The sequence below is a fragment of the Pipistrellus hanaki genome, assembly GCF_964339955.1.
Source record: "Pipistrellus hanaki genome assembly, chromosome: 8".
Classification (NCBI taxonomy): Eukaryota; Metazoa; Chordata; class Mammalia; order Chiroptera; family Vespertilionidae; genus Pipistrellus; species Pipistrellus hanaki.
Genome location: NC_140510.1, coordinates 8,934,689 through 8,961,189, shown reverse-complemented (window position 1 = coordinate 8,961,189; position 26,501 = coordinate 8,934,689).

Below are 26,501 nucleotides of genomic sequence, written 5' to 3'. Positions count from 1 at the left end.
GCATTTTCTCAAGTGCACATCTCAAAGATAAGACCACATGTTAGGACACAAAACAAGTCTCTACAAGTTCAAGAACATTGAAATTATATCTAGCATCTCTCAGACCATAATGGAAGGAAATTAGAAATCAACTACAATAAAAACACTCAAAAACATTCAAACACACGGAGGCTAAATAGCATGTTATTAAACACTATACACCAACAAGCTGGACAACCTGGACGAAATGGACAAACTCCTAGAAAAATACAACCTCCCAGAACTGAACAGGAAAAATCATAAAACCTGAATAGATCAATAACAACTGATGAAATAGAAGTAGTAATTAAAAAAAAATTCCCAACAAACGAAAGCCCTGGTCCAGATGGCTTCACAGGAGGGGTTTACCAAACATTCAAAGAAAAACTAACACCTGTACTCCTCAATAACACCTGTATTCCAAAAATTCCAAGCTCTTTTTATGAGGCCAGTGTAAAACCAGACAGAGACAATACAAAGAAAGAGAATTACAGGCCAATATTCCTGATGAACATAGATGCTAAAATCCTCTACAAAATGTTAGCAAATCGGATCCAGCACTATATTACGAAAATCATACACCATGACCAAGTAGAATTTATTCCAGGGATGCAAGACTGGTACAATATTTATAAATCAATAAATGTGATATATCACATAAACAAATTGAAAGACAACAAAATCACATGATCATATCAATAGATGAAGAAAAAGCATTCGACAAAAGAAACATCCATTTTTGACAACTCTCAGCAAAGTGGGAATAGGGAATGGTATCTGAGCATAATAAAGGCCATATATGACAACCCTACAGCCAACATCATACTCAATGGCAAAAACTAAAACCATTTCCCCTAAAAACAGGAACAAGACATGGATGTCTGCTTTTACATTTTACACTCTTATTCAACATAATACTGGAAGTTCTAGCCACAGTGATCAAAGAAGAAGAAGAAATAAATGCCATTCAAATTGTAAAGGAGAAAGTAAAATTGTCATATTCACAGATGACATGATGAAAACCCTAAAGATTACACCAAAAAACTTCTAGATTTAAGAAATGAATTCAGCAATGTAGCAGGTTATAAAATTAACACCCAGAAATCTATGGCATTTTTATATACCAATAATGACCTTATGAAAAGAGAAACTAAACAAACAATCCCATTTACCATTACAACAAAAAAAATCAAGATATTTGGGAATAAATTTAACCAATGAGGTAAAAGACTTGTACTTAGCCGAGACCGGTTTGGCTCAATGGATAGAGCGTCGGCTTGGGGACTGAAGGGTCCCGGGTTCAATTCCGGTCAAGGGCATGAACCTTGGTTGCGGGCATATCCCCAGTAGGGGGTGTGCAAGAGGCAGCTGATCGATGACTCTCTCTCATCGATGTTTCTAACTCTCTATCTCTCTCCCTTCTTCTCTGTACAAAATCAATAAAATATATTAAAAAAAAAAAAAAAAAAGACTTGTACTTAAAAACTACAGGATGTTTAAAAAAGAGATAAAGATATAAACAAGTGGAAGAATATGCCATGTTCATAGATTGGTAGGATTAGCATAATTAAAATGTCCATACTACCCAAAGTAATCTACAGATTCAGTGAACTACCTATTAAAATGCCAACAGCGTATTTCACAGATCTAAAACAAATAGCCCCAAAATTTATATGGAACCAAAAAAGACCCCAAATAGCTGTAGCAATCTTCAGAAAGAACAAAGTTGGAGGAATCACATACCAGCTCAAGTTATACTACAGAGCTACAGTAATTAAAACAGTCTGGTACTGGCACAAGAACAGGCATATAAATCAATGGAACAGAACAGAGACTCCAGAAATCAACCCAAGCCATTACACTCAATTAGTATTTGACAAAGGAGGCAAAAGTATACAATGGAGTCAAGACAGTCTCTTTAGTAAACAGTGTTGGGAAAATTGGACAGATACATGCAAAAAAAAAAAGAAAGAAAGAAAGAAAGAAAAAGAAAAAATGAAACTAGACCACCAACTTACACCATACGCAAGAATAAACTCAAAATGGATAAAAGACTTAAAGCTATGTCATGAAAGCATAAAAATCCTAGAAGAAACTATAGGCAGCAAAATCTTAGACATTTGTCATAGCAATATGTCTACAGGTACATCTCCTATGGCAAAGGAAAAGAAGGATAAAATAAACAAATTAGGACCACATCAAAAATAAAAGAAAACCATCAACAAAATGAAAAGGGAACCCACTGTATGGGAGAATGTATTTAATAATAATGATACATCTGAGAAAGGGTTAATATCTAAAATATATTAGAAACTCATGCAACTTAACAAAAGGAATACAAACATTCCAATTAAAATGGGCAAAGGAATTAAATAGACACTTCTCCAAAGTGGACATTCAGATGGCTAAGAGACATATGAAAAAAAATGCTCAAAGTCACTGATCAGAGAGATGCAAATTAAAACGACAATGAGGCCAAAACCGGTTTGGCTCAATGGATAGAGCATTGGCTTGGAGACTGAAGGACCCGGGTTCGATTCTGGTCAAGGGCATGTACCTTGGTTGCGGGCATATCCCCAGTAGGGGGTGTGCAAGAGGCAGCTGATCAATAACTCTCTCTCATCGATGTTTCTAACTATCTCTATCCCTTCCTCTCTGTACAAAATCAATAAAATATATTTTTAAAAATAAAATAAAATAAAAAAACTAAAACGACAATGAGGTATCACCTCACACCTCTCAGAATGGCTATCATCAACAAGTCAACAAATGACAAGTGTTGGCAAGGATATAGAGAAAAGGGAACCCTAGTACATTGCTGTGGGAATGCAGCCACTCTGAAAATCAGTTTGGAGTTTCCTCAAAAAATTAAGTATTGAACTCCCATTTGATCCACTGATCCCACTTCTAAGAATATATTCCAAGAAACCCAAGACACTAATCAGAAAGAATGTGTGCACCCCTATGTTCATAGTATCACAATTTACCATACCTAAGATCTGAAAACATCCCAAGTGCCCATCAGTAGATAAGTGGATAAAAAAGCTGTGTACATTTACACCATGGAATACAATGCAGTGGTAAGAAGGAGGAGGAGGAAGAGGGTCTTTTTTGGTTCCATATAAATTTTGGGGGTATTTGTTTTAGATCTGTGAAATACGCTGTTGGTATTTTAATAGGAGGAAGAGAAGGAGGAGGAGGAGGAGAAGGAGGAGGAGGAGGAGGAGGAGGCGGAGGAGGAGAAGGCTCTCTTACCCTTTGAGACAGTATGGAGGGACCTAGAGAGTGTTATGTTAAGCAAAAGAAGGCCGTCAGAGAAAGACAAGTGTCACATGATCTCACTCGTATGTGAAAACTAATGACAAAATAAACTGATGAACAAAATAGGTCCAGAGCCATAGAAGTATGGAACAGACTGTGGAATCTCAGAGGGAAGGTGGAGGAGGGTTGGTGGTTGGAAAGAGATCAACCAAAGAACATGTATGCAGATGTGCATAACCCACAGACACAGACAATAGGCTTATGAAGGCCTGGGGCAGAGGACAGGGGTGGGCTAAAAGGAGTCAATGGGGGGAGAGGACATGTGTAATACTTTCAACAATAAAGATTTAATTTAAAAAATTGTAACTGAGGCAGTGGTCAAAACGGGTTTATGGAAGTCAGGTGATAGAGTTTGGACCCAAGGGCACCTCCTGTAACCAATGGGTCTGGAGTAAAGTCATCCCCTCTTCTGCGAGTAACTATTCTCTTGAGAAATAGTTTTACTGTGGTTCAGAATGAAAATCTATGAGACACCATGTGACCTTGATCATGAAACTGAGCCACCCAACATGAACTTGGTTTTATCTAACTATCCCACCATCAAATGGCTGGGATCAGGCTCATGCAAGTCCCAGAGGCACAAGCAAGCTGCCTTACTCCTATAACTTCCTCCCTCAAACCACTCTGAGACCAACTGTCGGAGGAGGAAGGCATGGGTGCCTGCTACTCAGGGGGCTCTGAACAGTATGCTGCCACCAGCTGAAGATAAAGTGCTGTGGACAGTGGAGACAGGAAACCCTGCAGAAACATGGAACTCCAGGCATGCGTCATCACGTGATCCTCTTCGAGGGGGAGAGATGATGTGAGGCGAGGCTCTCTCCTAATTTGTGGGTGGTAGCCAAGTTCAGTCGTCAGAAAGTTGGAAGTCACAAGATTGAAAGACTGAGAACATGCTGGTTAGAGAAAGGTAGAACGGGCCCACGATGTCTCACGTGAATGCTCCCTACAACACACCCATTGCAGAGGTTTTTAATGATCGAACTCTCCCTAACCAATGCTTACCCATTGACAGAGTGGAAAATGGCAGAGACACAGGTTACATATTGGCTCAAGAGCATGAAATGGACCACTCTAAAACTGTCACTACCAAGTGGCCTCAACATGGCGCCAGATCACGGAGTAGCAGCTGCCACCGGATGGAGGTCGGGTGCATTTAGCTTCCTCCAGGTGGAAATGGCAGTGACTTCTCCTCGTTGGAATAGACATGAATTCTGCAGATGGACTGTCCTTCCATACCTGCTATGCTTCCGCTGGCAGTACCATCTATGAACGTATGGGATGCTATTGGTCCAGAAGCTTATTTCACATCACAAAGCAAAGTCAGACAATGGGCTGATAACAGGCCTGGCATTCCTGGGTTTTACCGCATATCTGACCACCCGAAAGCAGCTTGTCTTGTTCAAGACTCACTTAGCGGCGCCATATGAACACAACACCACACAAAACTGACCTTGTCTGCACAGGACAGTGCATGTCCCGAGGCCATTGCCAGTCCCGCTTCTTCCTCTGCTGAAAAACGGGATCAGGGGTCGAGGGCTGATCGCCTCCTTCATGTTCCACCTAATGGCCACTCACAGACATCTGTCTTTATATTCCTACACCTTGGGACTCCACTACGTAAGTGGAGTTGGTTACTCAAGAAATGAATGTATCCTCTAGAAGAATTAAGTTAAATTAAGTTAAATTGGAAGTTGAAACTGTCACCTGGCCATTTGAAGCTCCACATGCCACTGCACGAACCAGGGGGAGGGCGTTTAATGCTGGCTGTGGGGTTGGCCTTAACTTTTAGGAGACATTGCTGCTGCGTGTGGTTCCCCAGGGCCTGGCCCCGGAGTGGTATGTCCAATGGCAACACTAATGGAAGGCCAAGCAGTGCGACATAAGCAGGGTCACCAGGAGCTCAGATCCTCAGGAGCAATGTGTTGGACCCACCAGGTAAAGAACCTTTGGGGTGAGAGTGAGAATAAGACCTGAGGTTCAGGGCCGAGTGTCCCCTTGGGGGTCAAAAGCGAGGGAAGGAGAGGAGTTCATCAATCCTCTCTCTACTGCTCACACCCCTTCTCTCCATGCATTTCCCTCCCCCAGACTCTCTCCCCTCACAGCTGGGCAGCCTTAGCACATGCTGTTTGTTCCCTCTGCCAGAGTGCCCTACGTATGTTTCAACATTCAGTTTACGCAGTACATCCGAGGAACCTATGTCCTTGCCTCCCTCCCCTCCCCCCTCAAGGCTGGATGGAGCTCCCTGGGCTCCCATTGTCCCTGGTGTCCTCTGGCCTTGCACTCGGCTGCACCTCCATGCCACAGGCATGTCCATGCTGTGTCCTCCCAGAGGCCTGGAGCTTTGGGCCTCTCTCGTACCTGGTGCCTACCAGTGGCCAGCAGAGCACAGGCATTTAGGAGATGGAGCCTAGGAGGCAGAGGTGAGGTGGGCATGGGCAGGGAGCTGGTGTAGCCAAGGATGGTGGTCTTATGGGAGACCACTGACGGCTGCCAGAGCTGCATCCTGGGGACTCCAGCTGCCCACTAGGGGGCAGGCCCCAGCCCCACTGCTCTCTGATGCTACCATGCCCCTAACTTCGGAGAACAAAGCAGATACCAGGTCCAAAGAGAAGCAGAAAAGCCATAACCTAGAATCGGAGGCCAGGAGCCTGGTGGAAACAGGTCCAAATGGGACCAGGTCAGGAAGGACAAGTCTGTACTTTGAGGTAGGCAAGCAGAGATGACAATGAGATGATGACAATTCAATTTCATCACTGAGTCCCCGGCTCAGGTCACCCACTCTGCTGAGCAACTCACATTTCAGTTGTGCAAATTAAAAAAGTAAAACAGCATTGTGCATCTGCACACTGGCTCAGGGGAGTGGGCTTCTCAGTGGCCTCCCAGGCGCTCAATGAGCTGTGTGCTCTCCACAGCCTGCGCGTCCCGAGGCGGGCACCACACCTCTGTGGAAGGGAGGTGGTCAGGGAGGAATCCACACTTCAGGCCTTGAAACGATATTATAGGCTGTACAACCTATCAGAGTAATCGCAAACTGCCCATGAATCCATATTTATACCAAGAATTGTCTCTACTCTGAATAAATAACAAGAGAGGACAGAAAGAGGTAGTGAAGAAGAGAAGGAGGGAGGGAGGGAAAGAGGAGGGAGAAGGCATAATTATTACAATTCTGGCAATCATCACAAAGTTCCCTGAACTGTGACTAGGTAGTCTATTCTAGTCCAGCTCGGCGATCAGTTGTGCATATCTGCTGGGGACAGAGAGGGTTGATTTATGGCCGTGGTCGGCAAACCACGGCTCACGAGCCACATGTGGATCTTTGGCCCCTTGAGTGTGGCTCTTCCACAAAATACCATGACCTGGGCAAGTCTATTTTGAAGAAGTGGCGTTAGAAGTGTAAGTTTAAAAAATTTGGCTCTCAAAAGAAATTTCAATCGTTGTACTGTTGATATTTGGCTCTGTTGACTAATGAGTTTGCTGACCACATAGATTCTATGGCAAAGTGTGCTAGCTTGTGTCATCTCTGGCTTAAGCATTGGCTTCTATCTCCACCTGTATCCTTTACCCCTGATTCTCAGACAAGAAGAGCACACAATTTGCTTGAATGCAAACAGAGGAAGAATAAAAGAAACCCCCAGTATGTCTACTATTTCCCATGATTGAATCTCAGATGGAGTCCCCCGTTCCACCTGAGGAAGACCATCCTTAGAATGGTAGAGGGTTTGTACATCATATAAACATTTCCATTCATCTCTGGCTCCCAGGTTTCTGATGGTCAGGGGATGGCTTTATCCAGAAAACTGAGGACCACCCGCAGAGGCCTGGTGAACCTTCTGTGAAGGACCTGGTGAGTGTGTGTGTGTGTGTGTGTGTGTGTGTGTGTGTGTGTGTCCCGCTCCGGCTGCTGAGATTTGTTTCCCAAGGGCTCTATGAAACCCACTCTCTTTTCTGACAGCACCCCTCCTTCACCCAGCAGCCATCACCCCATGCCTTTATCCTCTGCCAGGCCCGCAGGAGGGTGAAGCAAACTAAGTCCCAGGCCCAGATGTGCAGATCTCATTCCTGACTGCCCTCAAGTCAGCCGCCAGCTGGGCTGGACCCCATGGCGGCACCAGAGGAAGTTATTTTTGACAACAGATGCCTCAGGACTGGGCCCACAAGTCCCATCCTCTTCCCAGGTGAGGAGAAAGGCCAACGTGTGCCGAGCCTTCCATTGTGCTTTGTTAAGCCCTTACAACATCTCTGTTTGTTGAGATTAACTCCCAGAGTTCATAAAGACACTGAGACTGGAGGGGGAGGGGGCGGGTTGGCCAACCCCAAATCACACGGCAGCTGAGCCAGGCTTTGAATTCACATGGTCTCACTCCAAGCCTTTATTCTTGTCTGTGCACCAACTTTCGTCTGTAAAACTATGTGCAGGTGGCCAGATCAAAAGCCACCTGAACTATTTTTAAGTCAGCTTTCCAGCGAGGCATGCCAATGGCCAAGCAAACAAAATTGAGGTTCATCCTTCAGTGAGTGCATGTTGGCAATATGGGCTTGCCAGGTTGTATAAAAACTGAGATGAAGAAACCCAGTCACTACCAGGGAGGAACTCATGGTCTCCTGAGGGAATGGGTGGAAGAAACACCAACATGGGCGAGGAGGGGCGAGGTGGGTACCCAGGTTCAAAAAGCACAAGGGAGGGGGCGACATCCTAGAGAACAGGGTGTCTCACCTCCAGGAAGCAGGAGGGGGCTCAATAGAATTTTCCAGAAATTGCAACCTGGCTCTCAGAGTGTGCTGGTGAGGGCAGTGCAGGCTGGGGGGCAGCTGCAGAAGCAGCCGATGATCCATCCTTTGTTTAACAAGCTATTCCACAACACAAAAATTGACGAAGTGAGCTCACGTGGCCATGCTCGGAGCCCGTGACAGGGAGACGGGTTCCTGCCCAGTATGAGCATGAACAGATCACTAGTGCATGCCTGTCATCGGAGGCCAGGACACTGTGTCTATCCCCTCTTTCCCAAAAGGCGGCAGCCTGGATGGGGGAGTGAGAGGCTGCTGCAACACATGTCCATGAGGGACCCAAAGGCAGAGGGCTCGGAGGCCAGCATGGACCAGCTTTCTGAGGACTTGAGACTAAGACCAAGTGCAGCCCCTTCCTTGCTGTGCAGCCATGGGTGAACTATTTAACCTCATGGAGTGCCATCTCCATCCATCCAGCTTTCCTGATACAGAGCATGTTCACTGAGCACCTACTATGTGCTGGGCCTTGGACCAAGTGCTGGAGACACCCAGGTGTTCTCCTGGGGAACATGGGCCCAAGAGACTAAACTGACAATGATAAATGAGAGGTGAGGGCTTTGGTCATGGGGGTGGAGAGGTGGAAATAGAGTCCTAAAGGGTCAAGGACATGCAGGATAAGGTCCATAGGCTGAATGAGCAGGGCTTGATCAGGCAAAGGGAGGACAAAACAATTAAGGGATTAAGCCCATAGGCTTTAGAGATGAAGGACCTAGGTTCCAGTCCCGGCTCTGTCATGTACTAGTTATGTGCTCTTGGACAAGTGACTTCATCTTTCTGTGCCTCAGTTTGCTCTTCTAGAAAATGGGACAATAATTAAACTAGGTGGTTCACTGAGGCTTTGAAGGATGACATGAGCTTTAAATGCAAAGCACTAACTGAACACAGAGACTGTTCTATCACTCAGTATTGAGTATTTCTCAGGCCCACAATGTATCAATATATGCTTATTTCCCTTTTCTTGTCTTATTGCATTAGCAAGAAACTCCAGTATGTTGTTGAAAAGCAATGATGAGAGTGGGCATCTTGCCCTGTCTGTGACCTTAGAGGGAAAGCTTTCAGCTTCTGAACGTTACATATGAGGTTAGCTGCAGGTTTTTTGCAGAAATTCTTTGTCAAGTTTAGGAAGTGCTCCTCTATTCCTAATTTACTGAGAGTTTTTAATCATGAATGGGTGTTGGATTTTGTTAAATGCTTTTCTGTACCTATTGATATGACCATATGATTTTTTTAGCCTGTTGATGTGATGGATTACATTAATTGGGTTTGTTTTTTTTAACATTGAATCAGCCTTGCATACTTGGAATAAATTCCACTTCCTCATGGTGTATAATTCTTTTTATATATTATTGGATTCAATTCACTAACATATTGTTGGGGATTTTTGCATTTATGTTTATGAGATATATTGGTTTATAGTTTTCTTTCTTGTAATATCCTTGTCTGGTTTTGGTATTTAGAGTAATGCTGGTCTTGTAGAATGAGTTAGAATTCCCTCTGCTTTTATCCTCTGAAAAAGACTGTAGAGAATTGATATAATTTCTTCCTTATATATTTGGTAGAATCCACCAGTGAATTCATCTTGGCCTGGTGCTTTCTGTTTTGGAAGGTTATTAATTATTCATTTAATTTCTTTAATAGAGACGATTCTATTCAAATATTTAATTTCTTGTGTGAGTTTTGGCAACATGTGTCTTTCAAAGAATTGACCCATTTCAGATAATCAAATTTATGGGCAGAAAGTTATTCATACTGCTCCTTTATTATCCTCTTACTATCCATAGCATTTAGAGTCACATCTCCTCTTTCATTTCTGATATTAGTAATTTGTGTCCTCTCACTTTTCCCCTGAGGTTTAACTGGCTAGATGCTTATTGGTTTTATTGATCTTATCAAAGAACCAGCTCTGGTTTCATTGATTCTCTCTATTGATTTCCTGTTTGTAATTTCATTAGTTTCTCCTCTAATTTTTATTCTTTCTTTTCTCCTCCTTTCTTTGGATTTAATTTGATATTCTTTTGCTACTTTTCTAAGGTGGAAACTTATATTTTTTATTTTAGATCTTTCTTCTACTCTAATATATACATTCAATGCTACAAATTTCTAAATATTGCTTTTGGGGCATCCCACAAATTTTAATAAGCTGTGTTTTCATTTTTATTTAGTTCAAAATATTTTAAAACTTCTCTTGAGATTTATTCTTTGGCCCTTGTGTTACTTAGTAGTGTATTGTTTAATCTCCAAATATTTTGATATTTTCCATTCATTTTTCTGTTATAAATTTCTATTTTAATATCTTTGTACTCTGAGAACAGACACTGTATGGTTTCTATTATTTTAAACTAGTGGCATGGTGCATGAAATTCATGCACATTAAAAGGGAATTAATTAGAGGAAATATTTTAATATTGCTATTTGCCCTTTCTCTATAATGGAAGTGTCAGATATAAAAGAAAATTAATAAAATCTATATGAAAATCTTCTTTCTGTCAGAGTCTAGGGCACACCAGGGGACCCAGAGTCAAGTCTCTGCCCACCCAAGTGCACCTCAAAATCAGGCGAGACCCAGACCCAGCTGCCCACCCCCCACATTGGGTGATATCCAGACCTGGCAGGCCCCACCCCCTTCAAACCCCACCAAGCAGGGGCCGCAGCCGCAGGTTCCCCATTAAGCTCCACTAGGTGGGGGCACAGCCTCAGGTCCCCTGGCCTGAGACATGGGTTGTGGCCTGAGGTCTCTCATCAAGCCTTGCCAGATGGGGGGCACAGCCTGAGGTCCCCAGTCAAGGCCCCCTGGGTGGGGTGCATGACCTGAGGTTTCCTGTCAAATCCCACTAGGTGGGGGGCACAACCTGAGGTCCCCCATCAAGCCCTGCCAGGCTGGTGGGTGGCACAGCCTCAGGTCCCCGCCTTGGCCCGGCACCACGCAACCTCAGGTCTCTGCTGATCACCCATTATGGCTGGTAACAGGAACCCGCCTCCACTGTGCACAGCGCCATCTTGTGACGGTGTTATGGTGTGAGGGTCAATTTGCATATTACTTCTTTATTATATAGGATTTATTATATGGCCCAGACAGTAGTCTGTCTTTTTAAAAAAAATATTTTTATTGATTTTAGAGAGGAAGGGAGAGGGAGAGAGCAATGAAATATCAATGATGAGAGGAAACCATTAATAGGTTGCCTCCTGCATGTCCCACACTGGGGATCGAGCCTGCAACCCTGGCATGTACCTTGACTGGGAATTGAACCAAGACCTCCTGGTTCATAGGTTGATGCTCAACCATTGAACCACACCGGCCAGGCTGGTCTATCTTGTTGAATGTTCCATGTGAGCTGGAGAAGGATGTGTATTCTTCTGTTATTAGTTGAAGTAGTTTATAACTATCAATTACATCCGATGATGGATGGTGTTGCTGAGTTCAACAATATCCCAACTGATTCTCTGCCTGATGGATCTGTTCATTGTGGATAGAATGCCGAAGTCTCCAACTATGATCGTGGAGTTATATATTCAGTTTTGCCTCACATCCTTTGACCCTTTGTTGTGAAGCACATACTCACTAAGCATAGTTATATCTCCATGAAAAACTTACTCCTTCATTATTACATAACTAGAGGCCAGGTGCACAAAATTCATGCGGCAGGGGGGTGGGGTGTCTCTCAGCCCAATCTGCACCCTCTCCAATCAGACATCCCTCTCACAATCCAGGACTTCTGGCTCCCAACTGCTCACCTGCCTGCCTTCCTGTTTGCCCCTAACCACTTCTGCCTACCAGCCTGATCACCCTCTAACCACTCCTATGCCAGCCTGAATGATGCCTAACTGCTCCCCTGCCAGTCTGTTTGCCCCAAACTTCCCTCCTCTGCCAGCCTGGTCACCCCTAACTGCCCTCCCCTGCAGGGTTGATTGCTCCCAACTGCCCTTTCTTGTAGGCCTGGTCCCTCCCAACTGCCCTCCCCTGCTAGCCATCTTGTGGTGGTCATCTTGTGTTCACATGGGGGCAAGATCTTTGACCATATGGGGCAGCCATCTTGGTGGAGTGATGGTCAATCTGCATATTACTCTTTTATTAGATAGGATAGAGGCCTGGTGCATGAGTGGGAGCCAGCTGGTTTGCCCTGAAGGGTGTCCCAGATCACGGTGGGGGTTTCTTGGAGCATGGGGTGGCCTGGGTAAGGGTCCTGTGGTGGTTTGCAGGCTGGCCATTCCCCCTGGTGACCCAAGTGGAGGCCCTGGTATCGGAATTTATTTATCTTCTACAATTGAAATTTTGTAGCCTAGAGTGACTCCTGCTTGCTCCATGGCGGCAGCCATTTCTGTTGGAATTTATGTATCTTCTATAATTGAAAATTTATAGCCTGGAGTGAAGGCCTGAGTCAGCCAGGGCTGCAGAAGCTTGGCTTCCTCCATCGCCTGGGGAAACCCTCACCTCCTGCTCTTCCAGCTCTGTGGCTGCCGCCATTTCTGTTGGAATTTATTTACCATCTATAATTGAAACTGTACTCTTGAGTGGTGGCCTGGGCCCCCCAAGGTGTGTGGGAAGCTTGGCTTCCTCCATTTCCAGGGAAACCCAGGCCTCTCTTCTGCTCTCTGGGGCTGCAGCTATCTTGATTGGGGTTAATTTGCATACTCGCTCTGATTGGCTGATGGATATGGCTTGTGGTGTAGCAGAGTGATGGTTAATTTGCATATTATTATTTTATTAGATAAGATGGCCTTCTTCATCCCTGATGCCTTTACTTGCTAAAGTTGCTTCCTCAGTCTTATGTACTTTCCCCGGGGTGCTCACCATCCTGCTTCATACCCTCCAGCTGCTCATTTGTCACAAAGGCCTCTTATGATGAGTTGCATCCCCAGATATGCTTGGCTGTGGCCTAGGACCCTTCCCACTTCTCTCCTGCACCTCCCTGCCCTTCCATGACCTCTGTGCATGGGCTCTACCCTGCATTTACATCCTGTCCCCATTCTTTGGATCATGTGCCTATCTGTGTCCCCCTGAGGAATCATCTTTCACTTCTTTTCCCTTTGGCTCATTTTTCTCCAGACTGCTGGGGGCAGGAGACCAGTTCTAGCACTAGTTGGGTCCCAGAGAAGTGGGGTGGGACTCAGATATGGCCATTTACTCAACCAAAGGGGACCTGTCCAGGGCCTGATACTCAATCAACATGGTTGAATGAATGAACAACCATTGGTTGAATGAACAGGCAAATGCTACATAAAGCACAGAGTGCATGCCTACCATGTGTAACATCTTTATCAGATGCTGGGTCTTAACATAAGATTAGAAAACCACAGTCCCAAGCATTCATTAACGGAGTTCAAGGAATGTGGTTGCCTTGGAGCCAGTGAGGAAGGTTATCCCAGGATAGCCCAGCGCTCAGATCATTCACAATGTCACTGGGAAACGGAGCCAAAGACATTGGTAGGGTGATGACAATGCAGGGACTTGGGAGCCAGACTGGGGGCGCTGCTGACAGACATTGGACAGCCCTTCCCGGGCTGGAGCTCCTCCCTCCCCACAGTGCTCTAAGGAACAAGGGATCGAATAGTCTAATAACAGCCGAAACCGGTTTGGCTCAGCAGTAGAGCGTCGGTCTGCGGACTGAAAGGTCCTGGGTTCGATTCAGGTCAAGGGCATGTACCTTGGTTGCAGGCACATCCCCGGTAGGGGGTGTGCAAGAGGCAGCTGGTCGATGTTTCTCTCTCATCAACGTTTCTAGCTCTCTATCTCTCTCCCTTCCTCTCTGTAAAAAATCAATAAAATATATAAAAAATAAAAAATAAAATAAAAAATAAAAAATATTCTAATAACAATTCCTCGATGAAAGGTGGTTAATTGTAAAAATTATATTCCTCCAGTCCTACCATTGGTATAAGAGAGGTAGACAGCCAGGACCGGTTTGGCTCAATGGATAGAGCGTTGGCTTGGGGACTGAAAGGTCCCAGGTTCGATTCCGGTCAAGGGCATGTACCTTGGTTGCGGGCATACCCCCAGTAGGGGGTGTGCAAGAGGCAGCTGATCGATGACTCTCTCTCATCAATGTTTCTGACTCTCTATCTCTCTCCCTTCCTCTCTGTACAAAATCAATAAAATATATTTTAAAAAATTAAAAAATAAAACACTTGTAATCTTTAAAAAAAAAAAAAAAAAAAAAAAGAGAGGTAGACAGAATCCAACATGGCCCCTGTATTTCTATCCTTGCATGTAAGTGGACACAACTTAATCCTAGTCCCTTTGAAATGGGCCTGGACACCTGAGGCACAAGAGGTCAGAGTGAGTTAAAGATGCAGCGTATGCTCTCCTGTTGGCCGTGAGGAAGTAAACGGCCCAGTGGTGGAGCAGGACCTGGGCAGGGACCGGTGCAGGAGCGCAGCCTTCACTGAGGGCCAGAAGGAAGGGAGGTGAGTCCTGCAACCACAAGAAACTGCCAATTAGCATGTGGGCTTGGAAGGTGACCGACACTTCTGGAAAGACTGCAGCCCAGCTGGCATCTTGCTTTTAGCTTATTGACCCTGAGCAGAGGACTAGGAGAAACTGAGGTGGGATTCCCGACCACAGAAACTTAAATAATACATTTGTGTTGCTCTAAGCTGCTCATCTGCAGTAACTGGTTATGCAGCAATAGACAACTATTACAGTAAGCATGATTGCATTTTAATCTGTTTATTTCATATATGAACAAATAAAATTGAGTTCATATTACTTGCACTTTTTTGCAAATGGCTTTTGTCATTTAATATGCCATAAGCATTCCCCAGGCCACTGCATGTTTATGTAGAACCCGAATTCCAGTAGCCTCCTATTGTCCAGGCTTGTCATAATGTAGACTGATTCATTCTTGTACATGATCTTTGTACACTCGTCCTGTGTTTCAATGGGGGATTGTCCTAGAAGTAGAGTTCCTAAATCAAAAGGCTTTGCCCTTCAGGACTTTTCATTCAGAAAGCTGACTCATCCTTCAGAAAGACTGTGCCAGGTCACACTCCCACAGCCAAATGTGAGTGCTATTACACACCCACTCACACCCCTTCTCACTGGTGACCATGGTGGTAGTTTCATTATTTAAAAAAAAAAAAAAAAAAAAAAAAAAGGAACTACTGTTTGCCGGCAGTGAGGTCAAGCCTTTCAAAATAAGAGGGTTTTCCTAGAGGAAGTGGATTTTCATTTTCTTTTGGTGCGAACATAACAATTGTTTCATTACCTGCCCACTCTCTCCTCAGTAAGACTGTAACTGTGGGCAGGACTCCTGCCTTGTTCCTTTTTTTTTTTTTTTTAAATATATTTTATTGATTTTTTTTTTACAGAGAGGAAGGGAGAGAGATAGAGAGCTAGAAACGTCGATGAGAGAGAGAAACATCGATCAGCCGCCTCTTGCACAGCCCCTATTGGGGATGTGCCCACAACCAATGTACATGCCCCTGACCGGAATCGAACCTGGGACCTTTCAGTCCGCAGGCCGACGCTCTATCCACTGAGCAAAACCGGTTGTGGCTTCCTTGTTCTTTTTTATCCTTCTTGGCAACGAAGGCAGCTGGCTCCCCTGGGAAAGCCGTGGATCGATGGGGAGGGAACTTCTGCCACCAGGTCCTGTCCTCCTTCTCTGGCCCCAGATGGCCGGGCCTGAGAACCTATCCCAGTGCTTTCCAGCTTAATTTGCCCCAAAGAATAGCACCGACTGTGAGGCGTAGAAGACATATTTTCTCCCAGTTCTGGAGACTGGGAGTCCGAGAAAAGGTGGGCAGAGCTGATTTTTTTTTTTTTTTTTAATTTTCAATAAGTTTTTATTTTTCATATTATTACAAATGTTTCTTCCCTCCCCCCCACCATTGCTCTCCTCCACCAGGTTCCCACCCCACCCTCTGCCCTTTCCCCTCTCCCCATTGTCCTCATCCATAGGTGCACAGTTTATGTTCAGTCTCTTCCCACGCCCCCTTCTCCCCTTTTCCCCAAGAATCGTCAGTTCACTCCCCTTCCATACCTCTGATTCTATTATATTCAACAGTTAATATTGTTCATCAGATTTTTTTAATTTCCTTGGTTTTTAGATTCACTTGTTGATAATTACGTATTTGTTGTTCATAATTTTTATCTTTGTTTACTATCTCTTCTGAAAGAACCCCCTTCAGCAATTCATATAATTCTGGTTTGGTGGTGATGAACTCCTTTAGCTTTTTTTTATTAGTGAAGCTCTTTATCTGGCCTTCGATTCTGAGTGATAGCTTTGCTGGGTAGCTTATTTTTGGCTGTAGGTTCTTGCTATTCATCATCTTGAATATTTCTTGCCATTCCCTTCTGGCCTGCATGGTTTCTGTTGAGAAGTCAGCTGACAATCATATAGGTGCTCCTTTATAAGTTACTACCTTCTTTGCTCTTGCTTCTTTTAATATTCTCTCTTTATCTTTTGCTCTTGGAATTTTAATAATGATGTGTCTCGGTGTGGTCCTCTTTGGATTCCTTTTGTTTGGAGTTCTGTGCGCTTCCTGGACTTGTAAGTCAAATTCTTTCACCAGGTGGGGGAAGTTTTCTGTCACTATTTCTTTCAGTATGTTTTCGATATCTTGCTCTCTCTCATCTTCTGGAACCCCCATAATTCTGATGTTGGTTCGCTTGAAGTTGTCCCAGAGGTTTCTTACATTATCTTCAATTTTCTGGATTCTCTTGCCTTCTAGCTTCTGTGGAGGAGTGTCTTCTGGCTCTTTATGTTCCAAATCTTTGACTTGATTCTTGCGATCTTCCCTTCTGTTTTTAGGACTCTGTAGAATATTTTTTATTTCAGACAATGTATTCTTTATTTCTTGTTGATCCCTTATCATTTCTTGTTGACTCCTTATTAATTCTAGTTGATCTCTTTTCATATCCTCATAGGCCTTATCCATCTTTTCTAGGAAATTCTTGAAAAACCTTATAAGCGTAGATTTGAACTCTATATCCAGACGCTTTTTGTCCTCCATTTCTTTCGTTTGTGATCTATTTTGTTGCCGCATTTCGCAGTTAGAGATGGGACGGGGTTTCAGGGTGGAGCCTGCAGCTTTGGCTTCCGTCAGCCCCGCCCTATGCGGGTCCTTCAGTGCTCGCTGCCGGCGCCTCTGAGAGAAAGGTGCCCTCGATTTTCGCCTGCTGCCAAACAATCTATGCTCTCCCACAATGAGCCCGGTATTGGGGTTCAGTTCAGTTGGAAGTGGAGTTGGAGGTGGCGTTCACAGCAGTCTGGAGCCCCAGTCTCCTTCCCGTCAGGGCAATCCCGCGGCACAGCGGACCGTCCCTTCTCTGGGGTCAGTGTGCGCGCCTCCGGGACCTCCTTTCTCCGCTACCCCGGGGTTCCGACTTACAGCCCAGCTCCCTATGGCTGAGCCTGAGTCCCCGGGGTCTGGCCCAGAACTGGGGTTCAGAGCAGTCAGGGGCCCAGCACAGTCGGAGTTTTATCTCCTTTCCGCTAGGGAACGCCCGCCAGGCACTCGGCCTCCCTCCTCTCCGGCTCCGTCCTCTTTGCGCGCGCCGCGTGTCTCCATACCTTAGGCTTTTACAGCTCCTCCGTGCTTCCTTCTGGTTTTCTCCTTGCTTCTTGTTGTAGGATTTCCAGTCAGTCGACTTTCCTGTAGTTCTGGGTAATGTCCATTTTATATTTTAGTTGTATTTTATTAAAATTGTTGTGTGCTGCTGCGGCTAGTTGCCTACCCGAGCAGCCATCTTGGATTCTCCAGAGCTGATTTTTTTTATTTTTTATGTTACATGCAATAAACATTAATATCTCAAGAAAAACAATTTAAAATATGATAATGTTACATGTAATAAACACCAATTATTTAAGAAAAATGATATTACATATAATAATACTACATGCAATGAACATTAATATTTCAAGGATAAAAGGATTTTAAGTTTAATAATATTATCAAAATTGTACTAACATAGTATGATTTCTAATATTGTTATTTTTCACATTGTCCCCCAGCTCCCTTAAGTTGTCCTCCTGTTTTTTAATTATTTTTTCTTTTTGGTTCTCTAATTGAGTGATATTTTCAACTCTGTCTTCTAATTCACTGATTCATTCCTCAACTTCTCCTAATCTGCTGTGTATTTCTTCCAATGTGTCTTTATTTGTGTTATTTCGTTCTTTATCTCAGACTGTTCCTTTTTCATAATTACTATGTCTTTTTTCATACTGTTGAGCATTTTTAACATCATTACTCTGAACTCTGTTTCAGATGCATTTCTTCCCTTTTAAAAAAAAATATATATATTTTATTGATTTTTTACAGAGAGGAAGAGAGAGGGATAGAGAGTTAAAAACATCAATGAGAGAGAATCATCGATCAGCTGCCTCTTGCACATCCCTACTAGGGATGTTCCCGTAACCAAGGTACATGCTCTTGACTGGAATCGAACCCGGAACCTTTCAGTCTACAGGCTGACGCTCTATCCACTGAGCCAAACCGGTTTCAGCTCAGATAAATTTCTTATCTCTGTTTCATTTATTTCTTCTTCTGGAGAATTCTCTAGTTCTTTCATCAGGGAGTTATTTCTTTGTCTCTCCTGTTCGGATTTGTGACTATGTATTAGGTAGATCCTCTTACACCTCTCAATCTCTAGTGCAGGAGAGTATTAAAGGCTGTTTCTGACTAATTGGATCAGGCAAAGACTCAAAGCCTCCAGAGATGCCTCTGTCTACACTGTAGACTCTATAGACAAATAGGATTCCAACTTTAATTGGCCCCAGGCAATCATCCTCAGGTGCGACAAGAGTTTTTTCAACAGAGTGGGGTGGTTGCTTCTGCCTGGAGGCTAACTGTAAATTTTAATCTCTTAAGTGGCCTCAGGGCAAGGTGTTTTCCAGTAGGGTGTGTCGACTGTCCCCCCCATCCCAGGCAAGGCAAAAGTCTTGGGAAAGATGTCCTCTGCATGAGGGAATGACTCAGGCAGGAAACTGGGGGTGTCTGCCTTCTGAGCTCTATCCCCCAAGTCCCTAGTCCTGGCTTCTGCCCTCACAGCTCCAATCCACTTCACCCTCTCTCTGCCAGAGCACAAAGTGGGTGGTTCCACAGGGAATTTTTATGCATTGGTCTTTGTCTAGAAGGAGGACTGGACAACTAGAAGATGTCTGGTCGACTCAGTCTAATTAGCATATTATCCTTTTATTAGTATAGATATGTATTTATTGCCATTTTATTGTTTATACTTTCTATCTCCTTTTTCTTCTTATTAAAGAAGACACTTCAACATTTCATGCAATACTGGTTTGGTGGTGATGAACTCCTTTAGCTTTTTCTTGTCTGGGAAGTGCTTTACCTGACCTTTGATTCTAAATGCTAGCTTTTAAGTGGGCCCCTGTGTGGGATGGGTGTACCGTCTTGTAGTTGAGCCTTGATTGCTGTTAGTGTCCCTGGCAGTACTTGACTTCCATGCCAATTGGCTATGAGGACCAGCTGCGACTACAATGGAAGAGTTGCTGTGCAGGAGACACCCTTAGGGGGCAGGACTTGCTTCAGTTTGGCTTTCATGCTCACTGAGTCTGCCCCTTAGGTTTGTCGCTTGTAGATGTGTAGAGTTGTAATCTGGTATGGTCTGAAGATGTCATACCAGATTATGGGTGCATTGGCTCTAAGGTGTACAGGGAGGTGCAAAGTCAGCCACTGCCCAGGGTGACCCAGCAGGAGCTACAGAGAGATCTGCAGATGGTTTCTATTTGTATTGGGCTAGGAAGTGCCCAGGAGAGGCCAAGCTATGAAGCAAGGCAGGCTGCTGCTAGTGCCGGGTGGGTCTTGGGCCTCTTATTGATAAGTATGGGGCATGCTGATCAGGCTGCTGCTTGAGAGGTTTTAGGAATGTCTGAGGCCTGAGCCAGGACAAGCCATTCATATGGAAAGGCTGCTGTAAACAGCTTGGGTAGGGCAGGGTCTCAGGGAATCACCAGGACAGAGGGAACAGTGTGAGCCACACTGATGGAAACTCAGATATGGCTGCAGGCAGCTCTGCATTGGGGGAGGTCCTAGCACAGGAACAATGACTCCTAGGATCATCCCTATCTGGGAGAAAGCTGCCCCTGAGTTTATGCCCTGATGCCAGACAGTTCAATTCCTCCTTATATGTCTCTGGACTCTCCCAAAGTTGCCACCTGGTGGTGGAGCTCAGAGGAAGCGGTACTGTGTAAGCTCATGCATGGGCCCTTTAAGAGGAACATCTGGGACTCCTGCAGCCTCCTTGTCCTTCAGCCACAATCCCCACTGGTTTTTACAGTCCAAAGTTACAGGGACTTCTCTTCCAGCTCTGGAACCATGAGCTGGGGTTTGGTGGGCCTGGAACCCCTGCTTCTCACAGGCGGCTTTGGAGATTGCCCTCCTAATAAAATAATGCCACACATGGGTGTTGAGCCAGCCCGTTCCATACTCCCACCCCTCCTACTAATCTAAATGTGCTTTCTTCTTTACTTCTCTAGTTGTAGGACTCCCATTCAGCCAGATTTCTGGCAATTCTGAATGATGGTTGTTTTGTATTTCAGTTGTGATTTCGATACAGTTGTGGAAGGTGGTGAGTACTGGTGTTTACCTACCTGCCATCTTCTCATCTTGATTTTTGAAGGATATATTCACTAAGTATGATATTGGTGGAGGGCAGTTACTGTTTTCAGTGGTTTATGGTGTCATTTCATTGTTTCCTGTCCTCCAATATTTCTGTGAGAAGGCAGCTCTCAGTTTTCTTGTTGCTCCTTAGAAAGCAATTTCGCCCCCTCTGGCTACTTATTAAATCCAGCCCCCCACCGTAGTTTTATTATGATGTACCTAAGAATGGTTCTCTTTTCACTTATTTTATACTTCTTGAATTTGTGGGTTAACATTTCTGATCAGTTTTGGAAAATCTCAGCCATTTAATGTGCTTCCATTTAATTTTTTTTTGGCACAAGAACATCATTGCTCCAGCCTCAGTGTTCTCATCCTGTCCCTTCAGTCACCCTGTGGGCAAGAGCGGGAGTGTTCCTGGCCTCCCTGTGCCTTCCCTGTTACTGTGGGGGCTGAGCACCTGCCTGCCACTTCCCTGCAAACTGCCGGCTACTGCCCGGGGCTTCTAGAGTGTTTTTTTCTTGTTGATTCACAAGAGTTGTTTGTTTGTTTGTTTTTACATATTTTGATTTTCAGCCCTTTGTTGGTTAAATATATTGCAACTATCTTTTCATACTCCCTAGCTTGCCTTTTCACTCTTTTAATGAGTCTTTTGGTGACTAGAAGTTATTACTGGAAGGAGTCAACTCATCAATCCATTCCTTTACAATTATTGTCCTTTGTGTCCTATTTAAATCTTCCCCACTTTGAGGTCATGAAGGTCTTCTCAAAGATATATTGTTTCTCCTTTTTTGTCTAAGCTAACCATTTCCCTGGGATTAGTTTCTGTGCATGGTATAAGATAGGGGTCAAGTTTCTCTTTTTTTCTCCCCATATTTATATGGGCGTGACCCAATCTTCTTACTGGAAATTCCTTTCCCCACTGCTGTGCAGTGCCATCTTTGCCATAAGTCAAAAGTCACAATTGTCTGGGTCTGTTTCCGAGTCTTCCTTTGTTCCCTCTGTCTATTTGTGTATTACTGCAGAACACCGCACTATCACAACTAGTGAGCTTTGTAAAAATTCTTTATTTCTGGTAACAAATCCTTCTACCTTGTTTTTGTTTTTCTTCGACTTCTAGTGTCTTGAGTATTTTTGTCACTTTGCATTTTCATATACCCTTTAGAATTAGCTTTTCAAAATGCATAAAAACACTTGAATATTTTTTAGAATTGCATTAAATATATAGATTACTTGGGGGAGAACTACACCTTCCGATGAACATATGTCTCTATTTAGTATTCATTTTCTCTCATGAATATTTGTATAGTTTTCTTCAGAGAAATCTTGTCCATATTTTTGTTAGATTTATCTCTAGGTATTAGAAAATTTTATTGTTTTAAGCAGCATCTATTTAAAATTTAATTTCTATTTATGGTGACATATAGCAAGTTTCTTTTTACTGAGTTTTACCAGAAACTTTGCTGACCTCATTAATAATTCCAATAATTTATAATTTTTTTAGATTTCCTATTAAAAAGTAATTTCATACACAAATTATGACGTTTTCATTGTGACTTTCCTCTCCTTCTCCTCGCCCTTCCTCACCGAGCTCTGCAGGGTCCGTGTGACCGGCAGGGGCAGCGGCAATGCACAGCCTTCCTTGTTTCAAACCTGAGGGAAGCTTTCAGCGTGTCTTCATTAAGTGTGACATTTGCTGTAGGTTTTTGTAGGCAACCGTTATCAGATTAGGAAAGGTTCCTTCTGAGTTCTCAAAAGTATGTTTACAACCACAAATGGGTGTCTGGATGTTGAGTTTTATCAAATGCAGTTTCTTTATCTTCTAAGATGATCGGGGTTTTTTCCTCTATACTCTGTTCATGTGATGAATTTCATTAATTGATTTTTTGACATCAAACCAAGCCCAGAGTAAACACTACTTCATCATTAGATATTACAAGACTCGGTTTGCTAATACTGTGTGATCCTTCCTCTCTGCCCGGAGCCTCCCGGACCAGGGTGGAGACCAGGGTAGAGTCCACACCGGGCGCTTGCTTAGGAATGGAGCGGCAGCCTTTGGCCGCCCTGGGTGAGGACCAACCCGCCGAGCCGCAAGGCCAGGGCTCCCAGGGAGATGCTCTGAGTAGTTCGTCTCCGCTGCTAGGGGTTCTGCTTACACGCAAGGGAGCCACTGCAGTTGGTTTACGCAGGCTTCCCTCAGGCTCTGACAGGGGAGCGGCAGCCTTCAGGACAGCTGGGACCGGGGCAGTCACCAGGAGCAGCAGCCAAAAGGAGGTCTCCCAGGGAAGGGACAGCCTGGGTGTTCGCCTGCTGTGTAGTAGCCATGACATGGGACAGGCTAGAGCCTCTGCCTGAGCTGCCCCCCAAGAACCATGTCATCCCCGAGCGTGTCTTCAGCAAAAGCTGTTCCCATCCTGCACAGTGCATCCGTCCCCTCGGCAGAAGCTGGCTGAGCGGAGGGCTGGGGGAGGGGAGGGGAGAGGCTGGGCTCGGGGAGCTGGGCTGGGGGAGGAGGGGCTGGGCTCTGGGGAAGAGGGGATGGGCTGGGGGGGGCGGGGCTGGGCTGCAGTGGCGGGGCCTGTGGAAGGCCTGGGAGAGGGGCGGCCCTGCCTCTGCCAACATCTGCCCTGGGCACCTGCCGCGGGCAGCGTGGCCGTCCCGGCACCTCCCTCTCGGACCTTTCCTCCTTCGGGAGAAGGCAAGGAACCCCACATTCAGCGGAACAAGCAGGCTCCGATCAATGCTATCCAAACATCAGAACCATTTCTCCATTTGGAAGTTAGGGGGCAGCCCCGGGTGGGGGGGCGTGGACTGAGCCGGAGCAGCCAGGGGCCCGAGGGCGCGTCCTCCTGGCCGCGCAGGAAGGTGTCCCATCCACTTGGATGGACGGAAGGACAGACGGTGTGCTATGCCCGAGGCTCCCCTCCACCCAGGCCCGCAGGACACCGGCATGAGCTCGCTTCCCTGGAAAGAAAGTCCTCAGATGTGCTCTCCGGACTCCACACATTTCCTATAAAAGTTTAAAAGTTAGGGGGTGGGGGTCTGTGTCTATGATAACCAAAGAATTGACTGGAGACTCATCTAAATCACCTGGTAACTTAGTGACCGCACACGTTTTTGTTGCTAAATTATGAAATATTTGATAATGCAAAAAGAAAGTCCTCCCTTACGCAGTAAGCCCGCCCTTGACATTGTCAACAGGCCCTGAAGCTTTGAAACAATGTAAAGCAAAGCAGATGATACAAACACGTTCCCTCCACCTCAGCCACCTTACCAGCCAGCGCTGATGGGGCGGGTGCTGTCCCAAGACCTGCTGGGTAACGTGTGTGTCAGTGACGAGCCACGAAAATACCCAGACACCCCCGAGCCCACCACCCAGACTGGGCATCGTCATGGGAGGTGAGCGTGGGAATTCCCTGCGCAGACAAACCCTGTGAGCCACTGAGCCCAACCCAGCCTCCTGTTTCATCCACAGAGGGCAGCAGTTCAGGTTATTTCTTGTAAATGCCTCTGACAGTCATAAAAGAAACCAAGCCGTCCTCCTACAATGGCACAGATCGCTGCTAACCAGCCCCTGCTGCCCGGGACTCCCATTGTGTAACCCAGTCACGTCAGTCACGTCACAGACCATCCACTGGGTGAGTCACCCCGGAGGGTCCTGTCATTCGGGGTTTGGAAGCTGATGCATTCGTTCTTTTGTGTGTTTGTCCAAACCCTTACTGAGCATCTCTGTCACCCATGGGGGCAGGCGCCTCGATAGTGCGAGGCTTGTAAAGGGACAGTGTGGAGGCCCGAGCTGTCAGGAGCTCTGCCCACCGCACACCGCTCCTCTCTCCACCAGCGGGGCTCGTTCCCCTCGGGGCTCCAGAGGACGGCACTGAGTCACCTTAAGCCGGATGGGCCCTAAAGGCTCGGACTTGGATCAGACATCCCAAACCCAGCAGGCCTTTCCCCTGCCGGGCCCGCACCTGGCGCCCTGGAGTGCCCGGAGCGGTGGGCGGCGGGCCTTCCTGCCCCCCCCTTCTCTCCCCCCCCACCCCCCGGCCTCCCCCCCGGCACCCAGGGAGGCAGGTCCTCTCCGAGCTGCCGGGAATTGGCCCAGGGAGTCAGGCTCATGGGCTCCAGCCTGGCAGCAGGCCCGGGGCTGAGGGCACTGGAGCGGGACATTTTAATGTGTTTTAAACACATAACCTAAGATTAGATGCTCATTCACATGACCTTTGTCCACCCTCGCCCGGAGCCCTGCAGGGGAGTTAATCAGTGTTGGAGGAAACAGGCGGCCAAGCGGAGCTTTGTACCAGGGAGGTGGGTCCCGTTTGCCCTCCGCTAATGGCACCCATTCCCCTCCCAGTCCCAGTCCAGATGCTCCGTCACCACCGCCGCCCCCAACGCCAGCGATGGTCCGGCGACCTTCCCGAAGCCCAGCGGTCTCTGCAGCGCTCCTCTCAGGATGGCCCAGGGCCTGACCCCCCTGCTGGGCCCAGGGAAACGCACACCCCGCAATGGTTCTGAGGCCGGTCCCAGGCGGACAGCACCTGCACATGCGCCCCCTCCCCCCCCCGACTTGTTGGAAATGCACGTTTCCAGGCCCTGAGCCTCCAGCATCAGCAGCACTGGGCGGGGGGCTGAGGGGAGGCAGCTGCTGCCTCACAAGGTCCCCCTTACACCCCCCTCCCCCCGACTCTGGCGTGGCCGCTGTAACATCAGGAAAGACGTTGGAAGGTGGGAGCTGGAGAAGCACGGAAGACAGCGGCTGGCGAGCAGGGCCGAGCTCCGCCCCGCTCCGGGTACCAGCTGGTGCTCCCTGGCCTGGGCCTCGCCTGGAGACGGCACGGCCGCACCTCCTTCCTCCTCTCAGCTGTGCACACCCTGCGAAGCCCCCTGTGAGCCTCACGGCTGAGGGCTCCTCAGGTGCCTGTCCCGCCTCCATCAGCGATCCGATGCTGACAGCTTCGGGTCTGCGACCTCTCCCGTTGGGTGGGAACTCGTGGAAGGCGTTTAAATATACCGGCGCTCGCCGAAACCGGTTTGGCTCAGTGGATAAGAGCGTCGGCTTGCAAACTGAAAGGTCCCGGGTTCGATTCCAGTCAAGGGTATGTACCTTGGTTGCGGGCACTTCCCTAGTAGGGGGTGTGCAAGAGGCAGCTGATCGATGATTCTCTTTCATCGTTGTTTCTAACTCTCTATCCCTTTCTGTAAAAAAAAGTCAATAAAATATATTTAAAAATAAAACAAAATATAATGGCGCCCCACCTTCCCAGCAGAAAGCAGCAAGGGACAGAAATGACGTCGATGACAGTGCCTGGCAGGTTTGCATTTGAGCACCGAGAAGACAGGATGATTCCCGAAGAGACACAGTGACAGACGACAGGCATGGAACCGTTCCGATCGGCTCACCGCTGCAGGCATCAGCTCACCGAGGCCACAGCCACGGCATCACGAGAAGGTGGGCTGCCCGGAGGGTGAGACCCCCGGGCAAAGATGCCCCCGGGACCAAGGCCACGACCACCGGGCTGCACTCCACACCGGGCTGGGCGTCACCGTGCGCTGAGGCGAGCGGCACGCGGCTTCACCGGACACACGTGCTGGAGGCGGGCCCTCCGCAGACCCGGGCCAGGAGGAAACGTGGCTGGAGGCGAGTGACACGGCTGGAGGGTCCTGCTTGGGGCTTGAGAAGTGAGAAGCCAGGAGGCAGGCCCTGAGCTGGGGGCGCTGCCAGGGAGGGGACACCCTCTGAGGTGGCCTCCGCGAAGCCCAGGCCGAGAGCGGAGCGGGCAGCCGACGCCAGGCTGAGCCCACCGCGCAACTGAGTGCAAAGCTGG